A 12,502-nucleotide genomic window follows, 5' to 3' on the forward strand; every position below is an offset into this window, starting at 1 on the left:
ATCATGACATTTAAGATGGTTCTGGCAAAATACTTGATTGCTCAGAGCAGCCTGGTCTTTCTCCTAGAGCGTCAAAATACGCAGCTTGAGCAGTGTCCCCAGTGCCACTAAAATGTCACCAGGAGCACTGTTTAACATCTGTGTGGGACACACTGGGCTTTCCCCAAACTCCAGAGTAAACCCATCAGCATTATTATTAGATGCTCAGAGCAATGGACATAGTTTTAAGAGCGTGAAAGTCCATTCAGGGTGGATGGGTCCAACAAACATCTGACTTTGTTCAAGACCAACAAATATCGACGGTTACGGCATTTGTGGCACTCAAAGCCGGGTGTTTTTTAGCAAATGCCACTGCTTTTCAGGCCATGTTTGTGACACTTAAAATCAGGTGTTTTTTTGGTGACATCTGGAGTGTAATCCTAACCATAACAAACACAAGAACATTGGTTGCTGCAGTTGTCGCCCTAATAGCCAGGTGTTTTTAGCAAAACGCCACTGCCTGTCTGGCCACTTTAGTAGCACACAAAGCCGAGTATTTTTATTAGTGACACGCTGCTGCATTTCTGTCCAAGTAGTTTTGTTGCCTAGACCTTACTGCCAGCCCTCTCTTAGCGCTGCATTCATGCCACTCAAAGCCAAGTGGTGTTTTTTTCCAAAATCCACAATCTTTCCCTAACCCTTACCAAGTAGTTTGTTACCTAAACCTAACAGTTGACCCCTTCTTAGCACCAAACACCATCGTTTGCGGCATTTGCAGCACCCAAAGCTGAGGGATGTTTTTAGCCACATGCCGCTGCCTTTCTGGACCAATATTTTTGTTGCCTAAACTTTGCCGCCAACCCTTTCTTACTACTGAATTTGTGCCACTCAAAGCCAGCTGATATTTTTAGCGAAATCCGAAATCTTTTCTTAACCATAAGCAAGTAGCTTTGTTGCCTAAACCTAACTGCTGACCACTTCTTAGCACCAAACACCATCAGTTGTGGCACTGTGGCACCCAAAGCCGGGTTTTTTTATTTTTCGTGACATGCCGCTGCCTTTCTGGGCACATCTGTGGCACTCAAAGCCGGGTGTTTTTTAGAGACACATTGCTGCCTTTTCAAACACATTTGTAGCACCCCAAGCCAGGTGTTTTATGGCCACAGGCCACTACCTTCCTTGCCATGTTTGTGGCACTCAAAGCCGCAAGCTTTTTCTAACCATAACCAAGTAGTTTATTGCCTAAACCTAACTACAGACACCTTACATTAATTGCTTCACGTGACTAGGGGCAACCATGATCTTTTCCTAACAATAACCAACTAGTTTCTTGCCTAAACCTAACTGTAGACCCCTTCTAACTACTGACTCCTTCAGAATCAAGTTACAATGAAAAGGCTGCCCTTGATGCCATTTTAGTGACATTTGAGGCCTCTGCCCAAATGGCAAAATATGACCGACAGGGATAACAACATGTTGGCTCAGAAACACATCTACATAATAAAAGGCATTTTAACTAAGGGATTGTAGATGATACCATGCTTATAACTGCTTTTACATGAAGTCTGCTGACATTGCTTATGATAGTACGATGTCTCTGATTATAATGACTTATACTGAATATAGATGGCAGTAATCCCAATACCAAAATATGACCAAAATACATTATTAAGATGGAATATTTTAATTAGTTGTATTCCAATACAGTTTTAGAAAGTACTCCTGACCTTGGTACAGTTTCCTACAGTTCAATATCTATTTTTTAGTGGATGAGAGATATAATTTTGAAGGTGAAAATGACAACCACATCACAAGTATGGACAGTGTGAGAGAGTGAGAACATTAGGTGTGCCTGCATGACAGCAAGAGTGTTAGAGGGTGTTCGCGGGGTGACAGGAAGCTTGAGCTCATCTGCCTAATGAAAGGACCGACTTGATTAAACCCTCAACCCCTGTGACTGCCTAATACCCACCCTTCTTCTAATCAGAGATCACTGCAATTACGGTTCTCTACAGGGTGGTAGAACATGACTGCACAAATGTGTCTTTCCCTTTAAAGAGAAAATCTCAATCACAGGAGACTGTTTAGCACAAACTCTGTCACGATGCAGCAATCATCATTAAGAACTCCTAATTGTGTAATGTCTTTAAAATGTATCTATAATATATGATGTATAATATATAATCCGGTGGGAAAACAAACTGACTTATGTTTTAAAATTTAAAATGTGTGTTCCTCTACTACACAATCCATTTTCTCCTCATGTTCACCTTCTCATATCCTGTTACAGAGTGCCCTCTGCTGTTCTGGCAAGTACACTGCATTGTGACCAGGATACTGTGTAAAATAGCATAGTTTTAAGGTGACCTGGCATGTACAAATAAGTGAATAAAAACTCACACAGAAATCTGTTTTTTAAATGCATCCCAATAATAAAATCAGAGAAGAGTGAGGACAGTTAAATGCTTGAGCTTTGAAAAAAAAAATAAATAAAAAAGCGTGTGAATTTTTAACTCCCAACAGCTGTCAAACATTTAATGGAACACTGAAGTTGCCCACAATTCTTGTACCGACCTACTACTAAAAGAAAATAAATAAAGTAGACAGTATCATGAATCTACCTGTCTTATTTTTTTCTTATTTTTATTGTCTTATGTTGTGATGAGTGTAATAACACACATTACAGAAGCTATTGTGCACAGATATAAATACAGGTGTGCCTTGAGGTTAGGGCTTGCACTTTGGAAAACTTTAAAAACCACTGCCCCATTGAGACCCGAGGTAATATTAGTCAGTTACAATATATGATCATTGTAGCTAAATAAATGTACAAAAAAAGTCTGGCACATACTAACATCAAAATGTATTAAGAAAAAAAAAAAAACATTTTCACACACTCGTTTAAACTGTGTATGAACCAAAATGTCTTCTTTATTAAAGTAACCTGTAGTAAACTAGAGCTACCAGATGTATACCATAGGTACAATTCAGGACTAGTCAGAACACAAAAAAGTATTTTTCAAGCACATTAGTCAGTCCCTTACTACAAATATGTCGGTGTAGATTCTCAATCATCTAGGCTATAGTAATTTTAAGTACTATATTATGGGCAACTGGACTTGCTCGAGTTGCAGACCTGAAGAAGCTTCTTGGATGAGAGGCACATCTTCAAGAAACTCAAATAATCTACAGTATAGCAGTCTAACCCACAGTACCTATTCCAGTGACTGACAAAATTCATATTATCTTTGAAGTGGCAATACAATTTATATTTAACAGATTATCAGTCTCCTTAGAGACCATCAAAAATTGCCATTACCAACTGTATTTCAAGTCGTCATGGCGGGAATTGGGTTAAGTTTTCAACTAGCAATAATCGTGCCTCGGATAAACTTCATAGGCTACGATACTGCCACTGCGAAAGGATACTTGAAGAAAGCTACAGAGGGGGTCAGTGTCAGATCTACACACCCCTCTGTTAGGGTTTAACATGCATATTATAGAATGGCTGTAAGGGAAAGTAGTAAGGCTGTACATGGAAGTTACTATCATTTTTTTTTTTAATGTTTGGTTAAGAAAACTCAGCTACATTATGCTTATATGGGGGTAAATGTCACTATGCTATAGTTTGTGTTGGTTATCGAATTGTATTTAATGTACAGGAGAATGTGTCTTGTGGTTATAGTTGGGTAGGTGGGACTGGTTATCAACATATTTTGGATGCTCTGGGTGAGACTAAAGATACTTTTCACAGATGGTAAAAAAAGCTATTCATCATACCAGCTGTCACTGAATCGCATCAGAAATGTAATTTGCGCCACGTGTGACCTGAACACCTTTAAAGTTGTTGAATAAGTTGAGATGACATCATCAACATATTGTCTCACTATCAATGGTATTTATTTGGTTAAGTACCATACTTATAATTATGAAAACCTTGTATGTGTCTGACGCCATTGAGAGAAGTCATTGAACGTTTTTCTTGAACCGTGATACCAGTCTCCTGAGAGACTATCAAAAATTGCCATTGCCGACTATATTTCAAGTCGTCAAGGCGGGGTATTGGGTAAAGTTTTCAACTAGCAATAATCGCGCCTCGGATAAACCTCATAGGCTACGATACTGCCACTGCGCAAAGCTACCGACAATGAGTCACTGACAGGGTTATGTCTTCTGTCCACACACCTCTCTGTTACGGTTTCAACAAGGGGTGTGGTTTCACGTATGAGTTTATAAACTAATACATAGTTATAATTATGTAGAAATATATATCACGTCATCCTCAGAGGAAAGTCATGAATTCTTTACAGATGCATCTTTATAAACGTGAACCGTACGTCTAGAAAAAGGAGAGAAAATTAAAAAACACAGACTTGTCCTAAACTCTAAATACTAAAACCACACGGCCGTTTTGAGATGTAACATGTTTTAATGTAACTGTGGTCGGATCGTGTAATAACTTGTAATCGACGTAAATATAGTCACGAACAAACAAGTTAACATCCAAACTTACCCATATCGTTAAATAAATGTAAAACAGTGGGCTGAACTTATAAGCGGAAATGACGTATGCTCCGGTGCGTCTCTGTTTAAGGCTCCCTTCAACTCAGCCACACTAAAAAGACGAAATGTGGTTAAAGACGGACTTGTTTTATTTAATGAAGTAAATATCAGACGCATTTTTAAAAGCAGGGGAACCGCGGAGAGATAAATGAACATACCGAAACTAATATATAAATACGGATAAAGAGTACCAACACTAGTAGGCTATTATAGTAGGATCCTGTTCAATGAGATCACTTGTGATCACCGACATGCATTGACACAGTTTCAAACGTTACGGCTGTTAAATATTAATAGCTTAAATCATTTTTACAAATTATCAGTCTCCTTAGAGACTATCAAAAATTGCCATTGCCGACTGTATTTCAAGTCGTCATGGCGGGGTATTGGGTAAAGTTTTCAACCAGCAATAATCGCGCCTCGGATAAACCGCATAGGCTACGATACTGCCACTGCGCAAAGATGTTCTATTAGACCTACAGGTGGGACCAGTGTCAGGTCCGCACACCCCTCTGTTAGGGTGCTGACTGTGAAGGAAACCAGTCAGGCTGTATCGGGATGTAACTTTAATTATTACTGTTTGGTTATAAAAAAAAATAAGCTGAAATGTAACTGTCGTGCTATGGCACAGTTTGTGTGAATTAAGAAAATGTTATCTTCAAAGAAAACTACGGACGCATCCTCATAAAAGTGATCAGTACGTTTGGAAGACAGGATAGAACACAGAAAACACAGACCTGCCCTGAACTTTCAATACTTTGACAACGCGGCCGTTTTAATATGTAACATGTTTTAATGTAACTGTGGTCTGATCGTGTAATAACTTGTATTCAACGTGTATATAGTCACGAACAAACAAGTTAACATCCAAACTCACCCATTACGTTTAAATAAATACAGAACAGTTGGAAGAAGTTATAAGCGGAAATGACGTATCCTCCGGTACGTCTCTGTTTAAGGCTCCTCTCAACTCAGCCACACCGGAACGACTGATATGTTAAGACCATGTCTTGCTGGATTTAAACTAAATACCAGACGCATTTTAAAAGCAGGGGAAACATGTAGAGACATCTGAACATACCGAAACTGAAATATATAGAAATACAGACAAAATATAAAAATACTATACACCAGTATTGTAGTAGAACCTCACTCTGAGATCACTCGTAATACTACACATACTACTACGTATATTAACGGACTTCACTGGGACTATTACGAATGATTAATTATTTCACTTTTAACAAATTATCAGTCTCCTTAGAGACCGTCAAAAATTGCCGTCGCCGACTATATTTCAAGTCGTCTAGGCGGGGTATTGGGTAAAGTTTTCAACTAGCAATAATCGCGCCTCGGATAAACCTCATAGGCTACGATACTGCCACTGCGCAAAGATACCGTGAGTGAGTTACAGAGGGGGTCAGTGTCAGATCTACACACTCCTCAGTCAGGGTACTGACTGTAAAGGAAACCAGTTGGGCTGTATATGGGTGTTACTTTAATTATTATTGTTTGAATATATATATATTTTTTTAAGTTGATTTAAGTGTACTTAAATGTACTGTTACTGTCATGTTACCTCAGTTTGTGTTGGTTAAGAACATGTATTTACTGTTTCGATTAACTTGTCTTGTAATAGTTGTGTGGGCGGGACTAATTATTCGTGTTTTGGGCCACTGGCTGACTCAACTTTAGGCTGCATGAGACTAAAGATATTTTTCACAGGAGGAAAATACAGAAAAAAGGTAGTCAACAGACTAGATCTACTTGAGGTCTCCAGAGTAGCATCTCTTTGTTTTGGCGTATCAAAATATAGTTTTCACCCACTGCAGCCTGAGTATGTTATTCTTAAAATTGTTACTTTACAGTATCACTCCATAGACAGGCCTTATGTAGGCCATACACACGTTTTAATATAAGATAAAGTAAAACTTTATTTATCCCGAGGGAAATTGTTGTGTTGCAGTTGTGGTACAAATTGGGGAAGAGTGCAAATAAAATAAAATATAAACAATAAATATTATCAGTAAATTGAAGTTTGATACAAATATCTCATAAATAGGCCTGTGTGGGGATTTCTGGAACAAAAAGTGAAGACAAAGAATAACAGTCTGCAGCTGTGTCTTTACATGAAGATACATAGTAATAGTGATGTACAGTAATGAGGCAGCATGTTTGGGAAGGTACATTTAGGCCTTTATCTAAAACACCAATAATCTCTAGTGGGGTAATATAAGTAATATAAACTATGCCTTCTAAAGTCACTATTTGAATTACTTTAGTAGACAATTTAATTATAACAATACCTCAGTCTCCTTAGAGACCATCACAAATTGCCTTTGCCAAGGCTGTATACTGATGTTACTTTCATTAGTAAGTTTGAAAAATCTAATTATACTTATACTGGGTGTAACTGTTAATTTCATGCTGTAGCCTAGTTTGTGTGGGTTTAAAAAATATTTCATGTTTAGGTCAATGTGACTTGAGGTTATAGTTGGGTAGGTGGGACCAATAATTTGTGTTTTAGGCAAGCTTTGGGCTCTGTGAGACATTAGATACTTTACACAAAAAGTTTAGAAAAAAGGGATATATCCAGCCACCTCTACTTGGGATTGCCAGGGTAGGACCTATTTATTTTGGCAAAACCAAAATATAATTTTCACCTGATGTAGCCTGAATATGTTTTATAAAAATTATTAAAAATTACAGCATTTATCCTGAGGGAAATTGGTGTGCTGCAGTTGCAGTATAAAGGGGAAAAGAATGCAAATTTAGACAGTGCAAATAAAACATAAATTAAGATGATCAGTAAGGTAAGGTTTAATACAAATATCTAATAGATGCGCCTAGGTATGAGTTGATATTTCTAATATAAAAATTTAAGACGAAAAACTAAGAGTATGTAGCTGTGTCTAAACATGAAGAGACATAATGGTGATAATGTGCCAGCCTTATGTAGATATAGTCATAGAACACCATTGACCTCTGCTGGTGCAGAGTGAGAACTACAGATGTATGATATGACTTAGAGAAGTGTTGGATCTTATATACAAGTTTTCTTGCTTTGAACAGATTATCAGTCTCCTTAGAGACTATCAAAAATTGCCATTAACAACTGTATTTCAAGTCATCACGGCGGGAATTGGGTTAAGTTTTCAACTAGCAATAATCGCGCCTCGGATAGACCTCATAGGCTACGATACTGCCACTGCGAAAGGATACCCTGAGAAAGCACCGGATGGGGTCAGTGTCAGATCTACACACACCTCAGTTATGGTTTAACATGCATACTATAGAATGGATGTAAAGGAAAGTATTGTAGTAAGGCTGTATACGGATATTACTTTAATTTTTACTGTTTGGTTAGGAAACGTCGAGTTAAATTACACTTATATGGCGGTAAAATGTTATATATAGGCCTATTACAGTTTGTGTGGGGTGACGAATTGTATTAAATGTTAAGGAGAACTTGCTTTGTGGCTATAGTTGGGTAGGTAGGACTATTTATTAACGTATTGTGGAGGTTCTGGATTAGATTTAACATGCTTTTCCACAGATGTTAAGAAAAAAGGGTAGTCATCTTACCCGCTTTACTTCAAGTCGTCTAATAGCGCCCCTTAATTTTGGCGTACCAGAAATGATATTTAAGCCTCGTGTGGCCTGACCACAATAAATAATTTGACTGAATTGACAGTATCGACTTGTTGTTTTGCATTTAATGGTAAACACGTACATCTATTCCACTCACTACTGAGATGGAAACTCATTCACTTAACCTCAGTCTACACACCTCATAATAATTGTATTCAACAATGTTATCAGTCTCCTTAGAGACCGTCAAAAATTGCCATTGCCGACTATATTTCAAGTCGTCAAGGCGGGGTATTGGGTAAAGTTTTCAACTAGCAATAATCGCGCCTCGGATAAACCTCATAGGCTACGATACTGCCACTGCGCAAAGCTAAAGACGTAATGTTAACATGAAGGCAGTCATTCTGCATAATACATTGTTCAGTCGCGGTACTTTTTCTTCAATTCAAGACAATCACACTGTTTTCTGTGTACAGTCAAAGACATTTTATCTATGATCCCAACCTGCTGCTTTTTGTAGTTTCTTTGTTGTAGGCTTATATTAACTTTAAAATCTCGCCGTAGCGCAATGCATCATGGGATGTCATCTTCCTTATACTGATTATAACGTCAGTACAGCCCCAAACGTACATTTTTCACACATTAAAAAGCGAGTAAACATTTTATGAGTTATAAAGATAACGCACGTAAATCGGTGACACACAAAATTATGTATTCTTTAAAATATTTTAGATATTGGTTTGTAGGACTGTTAGCGGCGACAGCCTACGGTGGCCCGTTCGACCTAACCTCTAATCGCGAACACCAGTTTGCCAGCGCGTACATACAAACAAACCCGGGTTAAAATACCGCGTTTCTGTGTAGCGACAAAGTCCAGGTATGCTTTTTGAGATAAACGTAAAAAAAATTAACGTAGAATTCAAACATGTATTTCGAGTAACAGCTTTCAAACGACACAGAAACTGCTTCTTGCCCGTTATGGCTCCGTGTATACAGACACAGCACCAACTCGTCCCTCCACAAGGCTATGCTACTGAGACGCCACCAGGTGTCGGTGTAGACAAAGGTAACTGTGCTCTATTTTCCCTGTGAAGGCCTGTTGTTTTTAGAGTAACTAAATGTGTACTATTAACCTACTTCCACACAAAATACATCTTTAAAACATATTAAAACTGTGTCAATGAAGTAGGCTCAAAAAGCTAACGTTGCCACACAGTGTATTTAGCATGTTTAGGAGAATGTCTACGTCACTTCAGCCGTTGGTTAATTAACTGACACGAAAAATAGCCGACTAGACAAGTTTAAAATTATCATAACAGACAATGCTGCAGCATATATAATAATAATAATAATAGCCTTTATTTGAATGTAGTCTGGTTTGTACTAATGATACACTGTGCCAAACTAGCTGCTCCCCCTGAAAGGCATTCAAGCTTGAGACTGAAGTATTCTCACCTGGGTGCCGTTACCTTTACAAGTTTACACAAGAAGTCAAACGTAGTAAAAAGTTCAGCGTTAATCCAACGAGTTAAATCCAAAATACAAAGTAATTAATCCATTCATGTCGTCCAGAGTGACAAGTAACATCCATTTTGACAGTAGCCATTGAAAAAAGATGCTCTCCTGTGATGCTGAAGCTGAAGTTGTGTAACAGGATGAAAAATGGCCGGGCCGGAAATTGATTGAGCGACTCTTCGTTTTCGCTTTTTTGTGCTTGTGCTGTAATGTATTGCCTTTCAAAATATTGCATTAACAAAATCCATGTTTGCAGAAGCTCATTAATTTCAAGCACTGAGCCAGAGACGACTTTGGACTGCTAACTATGGAGGCATTGTGACTTTGAATGGGTAATATCGCTGAGAAAGCTTTAAAGAGAAACTGCAGCTGCGATTCATAAGTTTTACCAGTTATTTACCCGTTTAAAAAAGTCACATTTCTTCCATGTCCCCCTTCAAATTCTCATTTAAATATAAAGCCAAACAATTAACTAAAGGTTGCAAAGAGTTAGATGTTAGGTGTAATGGAGTTATGTACTGTAACTAAATTACCAAAATAAATGCCACTGAATCAGTCACAGTTACAAAGCAAAATGTTGGTGATTACAAATGGTTTACATGCCAACATATTCTTTTAGGTAACAGGCTGATATGTGGAATATCCCTCTGTGGTAACATACTCGTTTTTGGCCTTTTACTCTAACACAGTACATCCTCAATTATGCTGCAAAAGAGGAAAACAAATAGCACTGTTTTGATAATAACATGACTTTCTGGAGGCTATGTTGAGCCCCTCCTTCCGGGCCTTCCTCACATGGTTCATCAACTCTGTCCACAATAATGGTCCGAAAACATCTTTTTCTGTCATTTTACAATCTGGAAAAACGGGTTCACAATAATAGATGAGTTGTGAATTGTTAAAACGCAAATGTTGCCTTGGAGCAACACCGTACCACACCATGTTTTTGGTATTCTATATTTAGGTTTATATACTGTTCAACGGCATAACGATCATCATAATTCTCCGTTTGTCTCTACAAATTAACCCAGATACATTTAACAATGTTAGTGGTGATAAAGTTCAGGCTATTACGCTGTATAGTCTACTATAACAGTGCACTTTGTGATCCTCTCTGCAGAGCATACTGTGTACTTATATTTTACACACATTTTTCTTCCATAAACAGACTAAACACAATATTATTCTATGACTCTTCAAGGAAGAGGTAGTTTATTTTATGACAAGAAACATTACAAACATTTTTTTATGCATCATAATGTGCACCACAGAGGGATATAACATTATATATTCTTCATTATACTGAAGAACTTTTAAGTTTGACAGTAAATAGAGTTGAGTACTGTTGCCCAGTTTAAAACAACAATTTAAAAAATCACTTAAAAGTAATCAAACATAATACGTCACATTGCTTTTATGAAGTAATTAAAATAGTTGCATTACTTATTACATTTTAACAGGGTAACTAGTCATGTTCAGAGTTGCAGGAGAAAAATAAATGACAAAATAAACACCTAGAATCCTGCCCGGATTAACAAACAGTATGGGTCTAGGGATTAACAATAACATTTTAATGGAGGTTTTAGGATTATTGTTTGAGGAGGGATATAATGACTTGGTGATAGAAAGAGGCGCTAGACCATTCATTAATTTAAAAATAACAAGCCTGTTTTATCAATTCTAATATCCTCTCAGAGCCATCCACCAGGAGAAAGGATACTTAAATGGGGGTGTCTGATACTGTACGTGAATTCTGAGCAGGCCATAAGCCCTTAGTAATGGTATGCACTCTGCACACTGTGTTTATGATATGACACAAACTGTAATTTCACTGTGTGGATATTAGGAGCCCTTTCACTTGTTGTGAAGCTTCAGTGGGATAATGCAGGTGCTTTTGGGTGCTCAGCAGATAAGCATTGGCATGCCAGGTGCTAAAGCTGCCTGGGCTGACACATTAGACAGGGATTTGCTCCTGCCAGAATGTCAGGCCAATGAGGTTCATAGAGGTAGGCTTGGATCACTGTCAGGGACAGGTAAGTACGCAGATAAGGGGATTACACCATGTTTGCGCCAAGTAATCTCAAATGAATCCTGCCAGCCTCTGTTTCATCCTCACCTGGAAAGCCCAAATTTCTCTTTTCTCAACCCCTGAAACACATTACATGAACTGAGTTAAATTCACAAGATGATCCCTTTAACCTGGCTTAAAAAGCATTTGCAGGGACATTCGGTTGTGGTCATTTAACAACTGTGACAGTAATAATCTCCTCTAATTCTCTGAGGCACCTGATTACTTTTTGTATTAGTATTTTCTTCTTTATCACCGGCTCTGCCCAGTCAAGCGACGTGTGAGGTTTTGTAATCACCTGGGCTGTGCCATAAATGAGATCTGGTTTGGTGGTCGCTCACTGCAGGGCTTAGACTTGACCTGTTGAACAAATAGGACTCTGTGAGAGCAGTCGAAGTCCCTTTGGGCCGTGGCTCTCCCCGCTGGTTGGCTGAGAGGTGAAAATAGAGTGTAACAGATGGCTTAGCTGTTTCCGCCATTCAGCACAGGCTGCTGGGCAGCCCACATAATACCATGCCATCCAAGGGGCTCAGTGGGCAGCCCATGGTCTTCAACATGCTGCGAGCTATTTTCCCCCAGAACCATCAATCACAGGCCTCAAAAAAAGAGAGGAAAAAAAATAAAAAATCGATGTCATACTTGGGTCACGATCTAACCAATCTTACAATATGTGGAGCAGCTCGGAGTAGGTTAAGTAAGACAGTTTTGGTTTGGGGGAAATGTAAGCTTGTCAGTAAAGTCTGTAGGCTGTGTTTGTGCCAACTAGGCTGATCCATCTTAGACCAC

At 38.4% G+C, this 12,502-nt stretch overlaps 6 non-coding genes across 6 annotated transcripts; all 6 read right to left on the reverse strand.

Moving 5' to 3' along the window:
• Positions 1 to 3,266: 3,266 nt before the first annotated feature.
• On the reverse strand, positions 3,267 to 3,406 carry LOC117262914 (U4 spliceosomal RNA). Its single transcript, XR_004502140.1, has one exon. It is a non-coding gene; the product is annotated as a U4 spliceosomal RNA (small nuclear RNA).
• Positions 3,407 to 3,978: 572 nt separating this feature from the next.
• On the reverse strand, positions 3,979 to 4,119 carry LOC117262924 (U4 spliceosomal RNA). Its single transcript, XR_004502150.1, has one exon. It is a non-coding gene; the product is annotated as a U4 spliceosomal RNA (small nuclear RNA).
• A 746-nt stretch (positions 4,120 to 4,865) lies between these two features.
• On the reverse strand, positions 4,866 to 5,006 carry LOC117262933 (U4 spliceosomal RNA). The gene has a single exon (XR_004502157.2). It is a non-coding gene; the product is annotated as a U4 spliceosomal RNA (small nuclear RNA).
• Positions 5,007 to 5,797: 791 nt separating this feature from the next.
• On the reverse strand, positions 5,798 to 5,938 carry LOC117262935 (U4 spliceosomal RNA). Its single transcript, XR_004502159.1, has one exon. It is a non-coding gene; the product is annotated as a U4 spliceosomal RNA (small nuclear RNA).
• Positions 5,939 to 7,622: 1,684 nt separating this feature from the next.
• LOC117262915 (U4 spliceosomal RNA) lies at positions 7,623 to 7,762 on the reverse strand. The gene has a single exon (XR_004502141.2). It is a non-coding gene; the product is annotated as a U4 spliceosomal RNA (small nuclear RNA).
• A 602-nt stretch (positions 7,763 to 8,364) lies between these two features.
• On the reverse strand, positions 8,365 to 8,505 carry LOC117262934 (U4 spliceosomal RNA). Its single transcript, XR_004502158.1, has one exon. It is a non-coding gene; the product is annotated as a U4 spliceosomal RNA (small nuclear RNA).
• Positions 8,506 to 12,502: the final 3,997 nt, after the last annotated feature.

Source organism: Epinephelus lanceolatus, chromosome 5, assembly GCF_041903045.1.
Source record: "Epinephelus lanceolatus isolate andai-2023 chromosome 5, ASM4190304v1, whole genome shotgun sequence".
Classification (NCBI taxonomy): Eukaryota; Metazoa; Chordata; class Actinopteri; order Perciformes; family Serranidae; genus Epinephelus; species Epinephelus lanceolatus.